Raw genomic sequence first — 15,796 nt, 5'->3', positions numbered from 1 at the left:
AGGCTAAAGTTGCACCAGGGGAGGTTTAGGTTGGATATTAGGAAGAACTTCTTTGCTGAACGGGTTGTTAGTGACTGGCATAGGCTGCCCAGGGAAGTGGTTGAGTCACCATCCCTGGAGGTCTTTAAAAGACGTTTAGATGTAGAGCTTAGGGATATGGTTTAGTGGAAGATTTGTTAGCATTAAGTCAGAGGTTGGACTCGGTGATCTTGGAGGTCTCTTCCAACCTAGACTATTCTGTGATTCTGTGATTCTGTGATGTTTGGGCAGTTTAATAATTCCACTGACTTAAAACTAGCTCACACATAGACATATACAGTGTGGACATCTGAATTTAAGTGTTTGACTTTAGAGATGATTCCCACAATTTGTTTTAAGGTGGTTAACTGTAAAGTGAGACAAACTTCATTGAAAGTAAAGTCAAAATATAAGGTATCAATCTTGAGATATTCTCTAATGCAATGTCTTCAGTAGGACCACACTGACCTGTGTTTTGTGAGATATCAGTAACAGATATACTGCTTTCTTTCCTGCACAGATTTTATTATTATTATTATTATTATTATTATTATTATTATTATGTCTGTTTTTATTCTGTAGGGTCCTCTAGATATACATCTTTAATTGTTTATAATATGTTTCTGTTTACAATATATTTTTCATTTGCATTGAGTATATTTTGTATCTGTGCTAAATTGTCAATCTTTAATATATCACTATGAGATGTCTTCAGAAAACCTTTAATGTAAATGAGAGTATGGCTCTTGAATTATATATGCAACTATGACACCACAGAATGTAATAACATAATTAAACTCCTATTGTATTTTTTTTAGTTCTTTTTTTTTTTTTTTTTAATAAGTTTATAGTTACTACATGGCTACTACAGTAACTTTTCACAGTGATTAATCTCTTTATTTTAAGCAAAAACATTCCCTCAAATATTTTCCTATATATTTTAAGGTATATTTTTTTCAATAGGAAAAAATAAAGTTTCAAGTGAAGTGAAAAAGAATTATATTCATTATACTCATTTTGTAAATCCATGTGAAGTGTATTCTAAATGAATAGAATGATCTGTTCAATACAGAAAGGTTTAATTTGCTGCTAAATTCTATAGGTTATAAGTGGGATGATTTTTCTTTTGTTGTTCTTTTTTTTGTGCTTTTATTTGTTTGTTTGTTTTGATCTGACTAGGAAATTCTGTTATATTTTTTACAGAAAACTGTTAGTTTTGTCCCACTAAATTATGCAGCAATTTCCAGGAATGTTTTCTAGATTATTTTCAAATATATAAGGTTTACATGAATGAATAAGACATAATTAGGATCAAAGCTATAGTCTTATATTCAATAATTTTGTGGTTTGATATTAACTCCTTATTTTAAATCCAGAAAATCAAATACAACTGTATATTCCTGCCTGAATAACAATAATAATAATAATAATAATACCCCCACTCTACGAGACTATATAAGGGCAAGGATGCCTTATTTTTGAGCCATTTATCTTTCTGCTCTTTGATCACCACTCTGGATCATAGCAGGGTTTGGGAGCTTAGTTGCAGACATTTAGTTCATATGAATAGCAAAAAGGAAAACATTATTCTGTGCCCTCTGACTTATGCAAATTCCTGTCTCACAGCAGATGGGATGCATGCCCCAAAGTTTGTAAATAAAATGAAAGGAGAGAGATAAAAAATCTTATAGGTCATGCTTTTGTATTTATCAGCAAAGCAGAGATTCATTCTTATTCACAACAAATCCTTTGCATAGAAGAGAAAAAAAAATCTTCTGAACTTCTATGTTAATTCAAAAAGATCCATAATACCTGTAGCAAACACAAACTGGATTATTATTTCCCGGGTTACTTTTTACCATCTAGGTACCAAGAGGACTGAAAGGAGGATTTTTAATTAATTAATTAATTAATTAATTAATTTATTTCCACAACAGCAACAACAACAAAATATTTCAATTTGCTTATAGATATTATATATATACATGAAAACAAAATAATGAATTTAAACTATTTGATAATGACTACTGCCTCAGATCTTGAACCTTATGTTAGGCACAACAACAGAAGTTACTAATGTCCCAAAAGCAGGACCCCAGATTTGCTTTTATAGTTGTCAATGAAAGGTACTTGGAGAATAAATCTATACATATATACATATATATATATTATATATATATATTATATATATATATATATATAAACGTGTGGATGATATTACTACAGGAAAATAAATAGTAAAGAGATCTGTTCCTTTCTTCCAGGGATGTGACAAGCTGTGCTACCCACCTGAGCCTCAGAATGGAAGAAGCACTCTTTATATACCGAACCTAGGGCAAAAGAATTTACTTCTTAAAAATGTTTTATTTATTTATTTTTAATGCCACAGCAATTACTGTATTTTGGAGCTGTTGCAGAAAAGTGCCTGGAGATCAGTGGCAGGATACAAGTAGACTCAGAATCACAGATTGGTTTGGGTTAGAAATGACCTTAAAGACCACCCAGTTCCAACCCCCCTGTCATGGGCAGAGACACCTCCCATCAGACTAGGTTGCTCAAAGCCCCATCCAACCTGTCCACTTTTAGGGATGGGGCATCCAAAACCTCTCTGGGCAAGTAGCTCCGGTAGCTAGACACAGACCCTTTTTATCCTTTATTTATTTTGGCTTTTGGCAAAATTCATTATCCACATCCAGGCCATGCCAGGTAACTGATCTATATTTACTAAAGCCAGAAAGGATATTTTCAGTGTATTTTAATGTGTTCCCTACTTTCCTTTGTCTAGGAAGCCTTATTTTTTTTCCTCAGCTGAACCAATGTGTTTAGCATTAGATGTGACCAAAAAAAAAAAAAAAAAAAAAAAAAAGTTGGTGGTGTGTGTGTGTTTTAATTAAAATATATTTCAGTTAAGCCTGGAGTCATCTTCAATAAAAAGATGACTTGCCTACTTCTAAAAGCAAAACAAAAAACTCTGGGTGCTATTTCTGCAAGTGTTTAATTTAAATGACAATTCTACCAGAGCTCCATTTTATTGTTTCCACTTTTTTTTTTTTTTTTTTTAAATAATAATAATAATTTAAAAAGCTTGTGATCTTACCTGTTATTTACATGACAGTAGAAAGTCACAAGTACTTGGATATTTACATTTTAAACCAAGAGAAGTAAACTGAAATGAACAAACATCAGATTTTTTCATTAAAAATTATTATTTGGGGGTCTTCATTTCTTGAGTTGAATCCACCTCTAATTAGCACAGTGTTGCCATGTGCAGCATGGGCAGCAAACTGCAGGGCCTCCATGGGTTATTTAGAAGAAGCTTGAAATAAATTGTCACAATAAACAGACGCTACTGCACATCAAAGGCTTATAACAAATCCCGTGATTTTCTATACCATTTCACCAGATAATAGGTTTGACTCAAAAAGCCTGCATGAAATTGGTTTTACTCCTACCTATCCGGAACCAGTTATTTGAATAAAAAGACCAGTTTTACCAGTTAAGTATCCCTCTAGTGTGCTGGCATAGAGAAGAGAGCCCAGCACTCAGTGGCTACAATAGAAAAGCTTTTAGGAATGAAACAAAACCACCCTGAACATGAGCAGCTCTGAGGTGGCAATCCTGCCTCTAACACTTGTCTGATTCACTTTCTTCTTTCTGAGAAGTTATAAAAAGACAGCAACTCTCTGTCCAGCAGTCTCCAAAGCAGGGTGCAGACATCCCAGGCTCTGTGTAAGACAGTTCATTTGATTGAGGTGTCAGAAGAAAATTTAGAATTCCAGCAGTATATGCCTATAATTTATAAATACTGTTGTGGTTGTGCTCTTCTTAAATCTTATTGATGGAATGCATGATCTAAAGTGTTTGGTGACCACTGTTGTATTATATCGTACAGACTTGTAAAGTATTTTCTGGGTAATTCATACATTTCCATGACACTTGAAGAGTACAGTTCCTACTTTGGTATAGAATGTGACCTTGCTTTATGTTTATTTGTGTATGTGAAATGTGCCATGTGTGCCAGTTATGGTAAATGATATGTGTGATTACTCTGTGGAAGGAGTGAGACATCTGCATGCCAGCATAGTGCTGAGTAGTTGTTAAGGAGTTCATAATTTTTGTGAGGAACTGTGGTGAGAAAATTGCACCTCTATTTTGGTATTTGAAGCCCAATTTCAGTTATCAGAGTGAAAAAGGACAAATATTCTATGACTGAAGTATTTAGCCTCTTCATCTCTCACAATGTTTCGAAATGTAACGTAGCTTTGAAAGATGCATTTAAAATTTGAAAAATACATTTCATTTAACCATATAAAGAACTTTTGTCATTATACTATTCATTTCAATGGTAAAATTTCTTCTTCATGTTAACTTCCATCAATTAATTTAGATCTGTTATGTACTCAATCTCTGGAAAAGGGCTGAAATACCATGAAAGATTTTTAAATGTCACAGGCTTTGACCAGGACCAACTATTCTATCTAGCGCACGCTCTAAGAAATGCGTGTCAAACAAATACCCACCCCTCTCTATCACAACTCATAGTAAAAGAGGATAGACAGGGACATAGGTAAAGACAAACATCTTTTAGCTGAATTAAATACCGCCCCCCTCCGCTGCCCCCCCCCAAATCCCCCCCCACGCACACCAACCCCCCCCCCCCCCCCAAGTTACAAAAGGAACTAACTGCATGACTTAGAATAAATTTCCATGTGGAAGTCAAAGGGCAGGTGCTTTCAAACTCAGATACACAAATTTGAATATTGATTCAACTTAAATAAGAACAACAGCTGATTAAATTAATTTCAATTCTTGCATTTTTTTTTGACTTTGCTCTTACTGAAAAGGGAAAGAAGTGCTGATGAGAGCTGTGTTGTGTGCTATTTATGTCCTTGCTAAAGATTTTGCACTACTCTGGATGTGTTCAGCTGACTTTGCAGATCTGAGTGTTTGGAGATGACTTCTGAAGGACCCTGTATATTTTTGGCCCATTGAATTAGACCAGTTCAATGAGGTCAAATTGCTGAACATATTTAATGTTCACCCATTATGAGCTTAAGTGTGCTGAAAGCAGATTTTGAACTGGTATATAGAACAGAAGGCAAGATTAGAAACCCCAGACAAACTGCTTGAGTATTATAATTACTGAAGAGAGACTAAAGTATCTCCATAATTCCTGTTGCCTTGATCTGCTTTCCTAAATCCACAGTTCTTTTAAGGAAAAGGAATGCACTGCTGTCCCTTTCTAGGACTGAAGTTCACTTTTTGCTCTAAGTGCATAAGAAAACAAAACAGGCCTTTTTTTTTTTTTTTCTTTACTGAAGAGAGATTTTTTTTTTTTTCTCTGTCTTCATTACAGTTCTTCTAGTACATGCAAATCTTTCTAACATTTATTGCACTGTGATTAAAACTGGTCAGAAAATTATCTTCCTCTGATTTTTAGCAGAGAAATTTAAAAAATATATACATTCACAAAAAATAAAAATAAAAAAATAAAAATCATTCTGCATTTGTAACATGGCTATTACACTATGTGCATATGGGATTATCTGATGCTGTTGTTCTCTTTCACCAGAAGGATTTCATATAATTGTTCCTCCACAAAGTAGAGAAGATAGGGAAGATACTGTATTTGACAGACCTCTTTATTTATTTATTTATTTATTTATTTTAGATCATGTCATTTGTTTGGAGGACACACCAATACCAAATGAAATATATTAGGATCATAAAAATTCATTCCTGAATTTTTAGCTTCATTTATCTATAGAGCTTCTAAATCAGGTATTTCTCAGGGGTCGCCTAAGTATAATCCCTTATGCCTTAGTACACTCTGGTCCCAAAATCTCTAGATATTTATATTTCTATGATTGTATTTCTCTGGAGTTTCTCAGCAAGAGAAAAACAAGTTAACCTTAGAAAAAATATACTAATGTTCTAAAACATACAAATAAGCAAAAACACAAACAGAAAAAAACACAGGAGGACTAGATATTTTTTATCATAAAACAAAACAAAACTATTTTCCAATGATCAATTTTATTAAAAAATGAAATCATTGGTCTAGAACTAATCTGAGTGGCAGAAGATGTTGGTGAAATCTATAGAACAGATGATACAACTCAGAGAGAATTGAAAAATCTACCAGATGGCTGTAAAAAGATCACATATTGTATTTCTGATCTCATCAACCAATGCTGGAGAATTCTTGTTCAACTTTTCTGAAAGAGTGATTAGGAGATAAGAGTCCTGCAATTACTTCAGATATGCTTTTGTGTTTTGTACAGTTTTCCTGACAGTCCTCAATATACAATGATGATTTTAAAACTGTGAAATTGCATACGTGTGTATTTGTGGAATTGCACATGTACACATATATTTGAATATATTTATATTATTTATATATGTATGTAATTGCATGTATATATATAAACACATATATATGTAGTTATATACACTTATATAGTATGTAGTTATAACACATATATGTGTTATATGATCTACTAGTTATGTGATCTACTAGTTATCTACTAGTGATCTACTAGTTATGTGATCTACTCTGAGACACTAGAGAAACTAGAAGCTAGAGGTGCCACAGAGGTCAGATTTATTTATTTATTTATTTATTGAGAATAGTTGGCACATTTTTTGAATGCATAAAATCTTTCTTTTTTTTTTTTTTTTTCTGTATGGGTGATAGTTTTAATCCTTGTCTTCCACATTACTGTTATTCACCCTATTTCCCCAGACACATTTAGTTAAATGACTATCAACAGCAGATGATTAACGTAAGGGGACAAGGGGATGAGTCAAAACATAAATCAGACTATAATACTGTCTTCAGCAGAGAAGAGAATATCGACCAGCATGACAGCTTCTAAAAACTAATTAGCAAAGCAACATTCCAATGTAATTGTGAAACAAGCAATATCTTTCCCCCTTTACTACTTCAGTTAATGGCCATATATTAAAAGAACATGGAAAGGACAAAAATAATAATAGTAATAATCTCAAGAACGAAAGCAACCCAAACAATAATTCTACTGTATATTGAGCAAACAGTGCAAGAATCTGGAATTACTTCTGTGGCCTTTTACTCCCATTTCTTCTCATTTCTGTCCACATTCATCACCTTCTATATACGTAGAAAGTGAATGGTTTGGGTTGCAAGGGACCTTAAAGATCTTTAATTCCAATCCCCCTGCCACAAGCAGGGACACCTTCCATATGTTCTTTTTTGGTCTAACTTCTAAGGAGCTTTGATTTGGGTAACCACAAAACATTTCTGATTGTTTATTCTTCTTTCAGGTACAAAATTGTTAACATGCTGAGTAATTACAAAAACATATCCCAAAGAAAGGGGCACAGAACAGAATCAGGTAAGATTTGTATCTGTTTTCAGAGAGGAAATGTCCAGACAGAAGAGAGATCATGCTAGTACTCTCCAAGTCAGGGAATCTAGTAAACTTTAATTCTGATAGATAACAAAATAAATAAATAAATAAAAATGAAATTAGTAATACAGTATAGGTTCGTTAGTGCAGTTTTACTAGATTTTCCAAACAGTAACAGTACTCCCCCAGTTCAGAGAGGGTGGATCAATGCTTGCCTCTCCTTGTTAGCATGCTCCGTATATCAGGACTGAATGCCATGTAATTCATGAATGTAGATGTAGATACCCAGCACAAGCACAGGGGGGTCCATTCAGCAGTAAAACCTAAGGATCCTGAGTTACAGTCCCCAGTCATTTGTATGTGACCTTGCCAAATCTGAAACATGGCTTTAAGGTTGTAAGGAGAGCAGTTAATGTGGTGTACAACAGAACATTAATTCTTGACAATAATGTTGCATGTTACAGTCATTGTAGAAGGCATGAATGTTATTTACTTCAAGTCTGGATATGGAAGTAAAGCAATTATTTCTTGTGAAATTTAAATTTGGATTAATGTAGGAACTCGAAATGTTTAAACTTAAAACTATGTAATTAGATATTTCTGTGTGCTCTTGAAGTCTGATGGACATAGAGACTTATTTGAAATGGAGGTTCAAGTCAGGAAAGACTTATTGTCATCAATGGAACCATGAACAATATCTATGATCACTTTGGTTAGCAAGCTTTAGCGAGCAACAGAAGAACATGAATAGTTTGCTGAGCACTGAGCTTTGGTTTGGACATGGAATTTTCTTGGGATCTATAATATTGAATGGGATTATCTATAAGGAACACCAAAGATATATTTAACGGCACTGGGACTCAGAGGAGCTTGAAATTCAAAACTACCTAAACCTGAAATCATTATTCATGTGAGTAGTTATTACTCTGAATAATATCAAATGGGAATACTTGTCTCTGCAGCGAGTATTTCCACATTCTAAGCAAAATACATGATAATAAGGATTCATTCTGGTAAATATAGCTATTCTAGCAAGAATTTGTATGGCTTAAGTTAGAAAACTTCAATCCTCATGTGAGTGTATATCAGAAGTTTCATCGTCATTGGCATGAACCTGTTTCTAAGCAGATATTTTCATTTTTACAACATAAAATGTTGCAAGTAGTAGTTAGCATACAAAAGGAAATGTCTCTAGATTTGTTCTCAAAATTTGGGATATTTCATATTCTCAAATCAGAGTTCTAATATTCATGAATTGACAACTGCCACAGTTCAAACATGTAAAAAATAATGACTTTTAAGGTTGTAATATAACTGTCCTTCCCAATAGCTTCACAATGTGAGTGCTCTTTTATCTTAATTATTTTTGATGAGGAATGTTATTTTTATGAGATGGACAAAGGGTTTCCTTTTGAAGAAGCTGAAAATCTCTGAAAAATAAATATATTGGGCAGCTTGTCAATTAGTATCAGCTGTCATAACTGTGCAGATATTGACAGAACTTAGCCAGTTCATACTGGTAGAAAATCGTCTCTTAAAAATTAAACACAATGCAGAACAAAGAAAATGACTGCATCTCCTTTTAAGTATATTTATTATAGTTCACTAATCACACACCAGATTTAGCAGCAGTGCAGTCACAGCTGAATATAATATCAACTCCCAAATTAAAAACTATAATGCTATATTAAGATGTTTTTATTTCAGATTCTAAAAGTTATATTATTCCAAGGTTAAAAAAAAAAAAAAAAATCTTAATAACTTCCCCCTAAATTAGTTAAATGAATTTTCCAGGCATTCAGCTTGATAATGAGACAAAGATGGCCTTGTATCCATTTGCATCAAATCACTGGATTAACACTCTCATCATCTCTTCCAAAGAAGCATTTCTCTGACACATGAACTAATCTTAAGCCTGGAAAACATAAATCAGTACACGTTAGGAATAAGGAAAACTATGCCATTGTCACCCTTTCCTCCTCTACTATCCTTTTTGGTATTGCCCTTTTTAAAGCTGTTTTTAATCTTCCTGCTCTGTATTTTACCAGAACTTGAATTTATATCCCAAAAGGCTCCAGCCCTCATCAAAGGCTCCTGGCCCTCAGCAAAATAAAATGCTGTTCCTTACTGATCCACTGAACAGATGCAGCAGAGACAGCAAAAAGGAAAACATTTATATTGCCCTTGTGCTGCTCTAAGCTTTTCACAAAAGCATCAGTGCTTGGGAGATTTTCTTTTGGGGAAGAATCTGATTAATTTACCCATGTCAAATAACACTGTGCTTCAGCAGAGATACCAAAGATTTCATTAGGATGAGACCTGTCCTGCAGACATCACATCTGGCCCAGTGAGAAAATATCTATTCTTCTACTTTTTTGTTTGTTTGTTTGTTTGTTTTTGCTTTAAAATTATTTCCACATGGGTGTTAAGCAAGTGAATGTTGAGCTAATTTAACCAGTTCATTTCTATTTTGATCAGCAGGATCTAGCCAGAAAAAAATAAAAATAAAAATAAAAAATCAGCTTCTATTACCATGGTTTCCCATTCAAACTTTTGACCAAAAAATTCCATATTGCTATACCCAACCCATGACATCCTCAGCTCTTCCCAGGAGCTGAACAATTTTTATCTGATTTACCTGATAACATCTGACTCTGTATGCACAGCTTTTCATGAGCACAACTTTACTGACAAGCACTTTCAAGATCAACATTTCTTATGCAGGGCATAAGAAATACATAAGAATACACTTCTTGATGTATATTAACAATTATAAAACCTGATTTCATACCAAAACCAAAGCAATATCAAATCCATCTTAACTAAAGTGGAAGAAAGTACTATTTAACTCACTTCACAAAGCAATCAAGTGAACAATCTTGTAAAGCATCCTAAGAGGAATGAAACTTTAGAGAGATACTGCAGAGACAAGGGGTGAAAACTGAATAAAGGTCTGAGTCACCATCTCTAGAAGTCAAGAAATGTGTAGATTTAGAACTTAATAGCATGGGCTAGTTGTGGACTTCAGTACTTACAGTACTCTTCTACATTCCTAGGGAATGAGGTGTGAATGACCTACACCTTATTCCTGGAATTGTACTTCTAGAGGACAGGATTGACATTTATTTACTTCTAGACACCAAGATCCTCACCTGATCACCATGACCTTTGAAGATAATTCAGAGGGGCTTCATAAGGAATTTTGAATAAGGCAACCTGTGGCAGACACCCATAAAGCTACCCATGATGAATTGTTCTCTATTCCTGACCCATAAACTCACAATTGGCTCATCATCTGCTCTTAGGCAGCACTCCACGTTTCCACTGTTCTCTCCAATCACAGGTAGCTCCCCCTTCTCACAGTCTTTGCCTGTCCTTCCTAGAGAGTCTGTATCCATTCATGGCAGAACTCCAGGCATGTGCATTATCCCACCATAACTCATGACCCCAGTGAGATAGTAGTCCTACAACTGCACGCAAACTTCTTACCTCCTCCTACTTGTTCCCCATGAAGCATGCAGTAGTATACAGGCACTTCAGAGATGCACCCTGTCATGCTGATCTCCCAGATCAGCATGCAAAGTCTGAAACAAAACAAAAGTATGCAATTCTGCCATTCCGCTGTACTGCAGGCACTGCCTTACTGACATATACTTGAGGTGTATCTTCTTAAATCCTGTTTTGTTCATTAGGAGGTCTCTTGTCTAAATCGTCCTGCAAACTTTTCTTGCCAGGCTGGTCCGCCACGTCCTCACTTGAACCTCTAGGTTCATCATCTCTCATCCTCACAGAGGGTCCCGTGGTCATGAAAACTACAGCGCTGTTGCCAACATCAGTTGCACAACCTGTCTGTGATGTTCAGGATCCCTCTGCTCTGCCTCCTGCACTTCCCCCTCAGAATCAAGGATGAAAGCACATCTCACCAAGAGAGTAAATGAGAAAAATACCTGGGTCCACAAGACCTTGATTATTGCCCCCAGAGTCTTATGCCAGCTCAGATGCCTCACATTGCAGAAATGTAAACTACACAAGCAGTGCTTCACCCTGAACTTTGGCTCTGCTATACAAGACAATTACAGTTTTCAAAAGGGCTGAAAAAAGTTCCAAGGGGAGCTGAACTCTCTTAGAATTGCTTAAAAATATCCAATTGTATTTATTCTGCCTCAGGTTAAATGTCAGAAATTGTATGTGACTCGCTTGTAAAAGTCAAGACATTGTAAGTGAAAACAGAGCTCTCAGTACTCACCTATAAATCACAGATCTGCAAGTCTTCACATAGGGCAGCTATTCCACAGCAAAAAATAATGAAAAAGAAAATTCCTTGGTTCTCATATTTCTTCTGGAAAATTTACACATGAAATCTATCAAAACTGGTATGAACTGAGATCATTTTGAGACAATATGGAAACATCCCTTTAATCTAAGCTATTTCAAACAGTGAAGGTAAATGGATTTTGAAGTTTTATATGGAAAATACTTTATTGTAAATTAGCCCTTTTTATTAAGAAGAGCCAGAGATGAATCATTAATTATTAGATACGTATTAGGTCTAAATTAGGACTGAACAGAAGGAAAGAGAAGGTCACAGAACACGTGAGTAGTCCACACATAGGTAATAGTGTTGACATTATTTCTGGTGAGGAGCTCTGGTGTGGTCTTGTCACTCATGAATAAATTAGGAAGTATATAATAATAAAAAATAAGTCCACCAATAAGATTTTCTGTTGGGGAGGAAAACACTGTCCTACGCAACTCAAATACAAACATGCATTCATACACATATGCATGTACATGTATGCTTATGTTTAAGTATGCATGCATGTCTACCTTCATTGGTTGCATTTATTGTATTATCATTTAAATCCAGAAATAAATCTGAACCAGTCTCCTAGGGTCTAAACAACTGCAGTCAGATATATATATATTAATTATTATGTATGTGTTTACATACATGCACACTTATATGTGTATATACATATATATGTGTTTATAAAAACAATTTTATGAGGGGGATCCTTCAGATAGTGCATGTGCCTGTATAGATTCACCATAACCCATGAAGCCATCTCCATATTTGTATCCATGTGTCACTAATTCTTGTCCAGACCTGCTCAAATTCTGGTTGATCTCCTCAAGCCTTGTGAGAGAAATGTAGAGCTTAGAGCCACAAGTACAATGAAAAAAAAAAAAAAAAAAAAAGTCTCCTTATTAATGACCCATTCCTGCTCACATGGTACTGCGATTGATTATAGAGGGAGTTGGACTTGGTTCTCAATAACCTCACATACACATTGATTAACAAAGAGTAGACTAGTTTCCCAGACCTACTTATTAAAATAAAACCAAAAAAAAAAATGAAATGTAATCTGCCTTGTGGAAAAAGTTAACCAAGAAAGAAGTTTATGACAACAAAATGAATATCAATTAGAAGAAAAACAAAACAAAACAAAACAAAACAAAACAAAACAAAAAAACAAGAAAATAACATAGAGCTTTTTTTTTTTTTTTTTTTTTTTTTTTTTTTTTTTTTTTCCTCCCTCTGTGTTTCTTTCTTAAATAGCACATCAGCTGTCATCTTTCCTCACTTGGAAACCCTAAACCCCAAGAGATCTTGCTTACTTGAGTAAATTAATTATTTAGTGAGTGATGGATTACATGACACAGAAGTAGCTAAAATGCCCCAAGGAGATGATGAAAGAGTAAAAACTATGAAACCATCTTTGGATGAAGAGAACAGAAAATAGGCCCGTTGTTTCTAAGCTTAGTCCCATGTGAAGGCTCTGTTCCTTCTCAGGGCAGTCTATTGCATACAGCAGTCTCCCTATTTTGAAATTTTGCATTCAGATTGGGTTTATTCTGCATGTTATGTTCCCAGAGTGATATTAGTTCTATACTGAATAGAGTTTATCTTCTTGGGTGATAATGTCCAAAGCATGTTTGTGACTAAGATTTCTCACAGAGGGTTCCAATTTCTGCCCAATTTGAAGAATGCACCCCTCAATTTGCTTGATAAAAAAAACAGTCAGCCATGAGTATTTACATTATATGTGATTTACACTGTATACCCATAAAAGGACCTTGAGAGTCAAGCTGATATTTGATTTTCTAGCTGCTTTTGCTGTTGAATAGGAATTATTTTGCTGGAAAGAATAGGAATTATTTTCCTAAAGTAGCTCTGAGTTTTCTGCATTAAAAAAAGCACTGAGTAAGCACTAAGAAACATCAGGTAATTAATAACTATAGGTAATTACTCAGAAATCCCCACAGGATATGTCACTGACTGGGTAAAATACTTAAGAAAGGTAACCACAGCCTTCCTGAAAAGTTCTACCTTAGTTAGATCTGACGTGCAGGGAGATGGAAGAACACCTCTGGATAAGCTACAAAAAGTAGCAGGTCACTTGGTAAGAAGTCTAGAAGCTACAATCCTGTGAAAGCAATATCAAGAAGCCAGTGACCTGTATAACTAAATTAAAATGGAGTCTTAAAGGTGGGTGTATGAAAGATGTATCTTAATAAAACAGAGGAAAGGAAATAAGGGTTGATGGCTGCTGTAAATCCCCACTGACCCAGGATCACAAAACATATCCTTGGCTCAACTCCTTGAGGCATCACAAATTCCCCTAGAGTCCCAGGGGGATCAGAGGTTTTGAATAAAGGATCCAAAATATGGAAACTGATACATCCTATAACTGATCCCTGCTTCAGACATATCAACACTTCCTGTGACATTAATAATGCAGAATATTGTGGCCTGTGGGATGGATAGATTTGGTAAGGAATTCTGTAGCACAAATTGTAGCTTAAATGCACTTCTTGGTGCATTGGAAAGAGGCTGAGAAAGAAATCTTCAGTTTTTGCTTAAGACTCACATTCCATGGGAATGTCTACAGTTAAATGCATACTTTCAGGTCTGTTTAACTAGAATTAGAAGTGAGTGCATATTGTCCCTGGCTAAACTGATTCATCAATAAATTGTTTGATGCTAAGAGAAAAAAGTGAATCTTGACCAGGGTTCTACTCTCTGAAGAGTATTGTTATCTGTATAGGCACTTATGTGTAGGCTGCATTGTTTTGTCAATTCTTTCTACAGGAATTAGTTATGTGACAATTTTGTGCAGTCCATAAACTCTCCATCACAATCAATGAATACCATGAAAGGCCAAATTAGGAAGTTGTAGTGGATAGTGGAACACATGATGGTAATGTGATAGTGCATTATTTCTTGTTAGCACACAAAGATAACTGTAGTGAATTTTTTAGTTTTATTTTCAAATAAACACCAGAATTGCAGTGGTATATTCATTTCTTTCCTCTTGCTTTAGGAGTTACAAGAAGGACAGCACTGATGAGTAGGTTATGGTGGAAGAAAAGCCTGGAGTTCTGCTGTCAGACTGCATTTATAATTTTGTGCAACCTTTTTTTTTTTTTTTTTTTTTTTTTTTTTTTTTTTTTAAGGCAACCTGTTCTAGGATCTTAATATAGACATATATTTTTCTCTAAAAACTAGTAACATTTTTCCCATACTTTTCTCTGTTTCCATATATAAGACATTAAATCTAGTAAAATAAAGAAGTCAGGAATAAAAATAGCATTGTTTGCTCTAGAGAAACACTGCAACAAGATGAGATGATATCACCAGGTTAAACACTTTTACCTTGAATTGGGCATGAATAATTCAAGCCTTCAAATTATTGTTCAGCCACATAACCTTGTCTGTCAGTCAGCAAAGGCCACTCTTTCTGTCCCTGTCCAAATTTAATAGGTGTTGATACCCCTCTTTCCCACTCTACCTTTTCTGTCTGAAACTTAAATTTACATGGACATGCTGCTTAGCTGCAGCAACTTGTGTCTGCGTGGGTCTCCACCTGACAAACTTTGTCTCTTCCTATTTCATCAGTGGCTATTAACAATCAAGATACATGAAGGCTTTGCTGATAGTGCATTATTCAAGTAATAATGAAATGTCTTGCTTGAGTTTGCTTCTTTCACAAAATAAAAAATCCAATGTAAAATTATTTGCGAACTGTAACATCACCAAATGATACAGTGGTTGCAAAATTTACAAAGAAGACACAACCTATCTCGTAAAAATTTGCAATTGTTATTTCTTTATTTCTTTAAAAACACTGCTGGGATCCAAAGAGTAGTAGTGATAACCTTTCAATTTATAATTATTCCAGGTTTAGATTTTATATAAAGTACAGCCAAGAAAAATAAATGAAATAGATAGACAAACGAGAACTAATGTTTTTAGGATTTACATTGTTTTACATTGAAACAGAAAATCTGATCCTATTCATGTTCTTGTGAACATGAGCTGAAAACAACAACAACAACAACAACAACAAAAAAAAAAAACCTACTAGTTTTTGGCTCAGATACAA

The sequence above is a fragment of the Oxyura jamaicensis genome, chromosome Z (assembly GCF_011077185.1).
Source record: "Oxyura jamaicensis isolate SHBP4307 breed ruddy duck chromosome Z, BPBGC_Ojam_1.0, whole genome shotgun sequence".
In the NCBI taxonomy this organism is placed as follows: Eukaryota; Metazoa; Chordata; class Aves; order Anseriformes; family Anatidae; genus Oxyura; species Oxyura jamaicensis.
Note: the sequence above shows the minus strand (reverse complement) of the source record.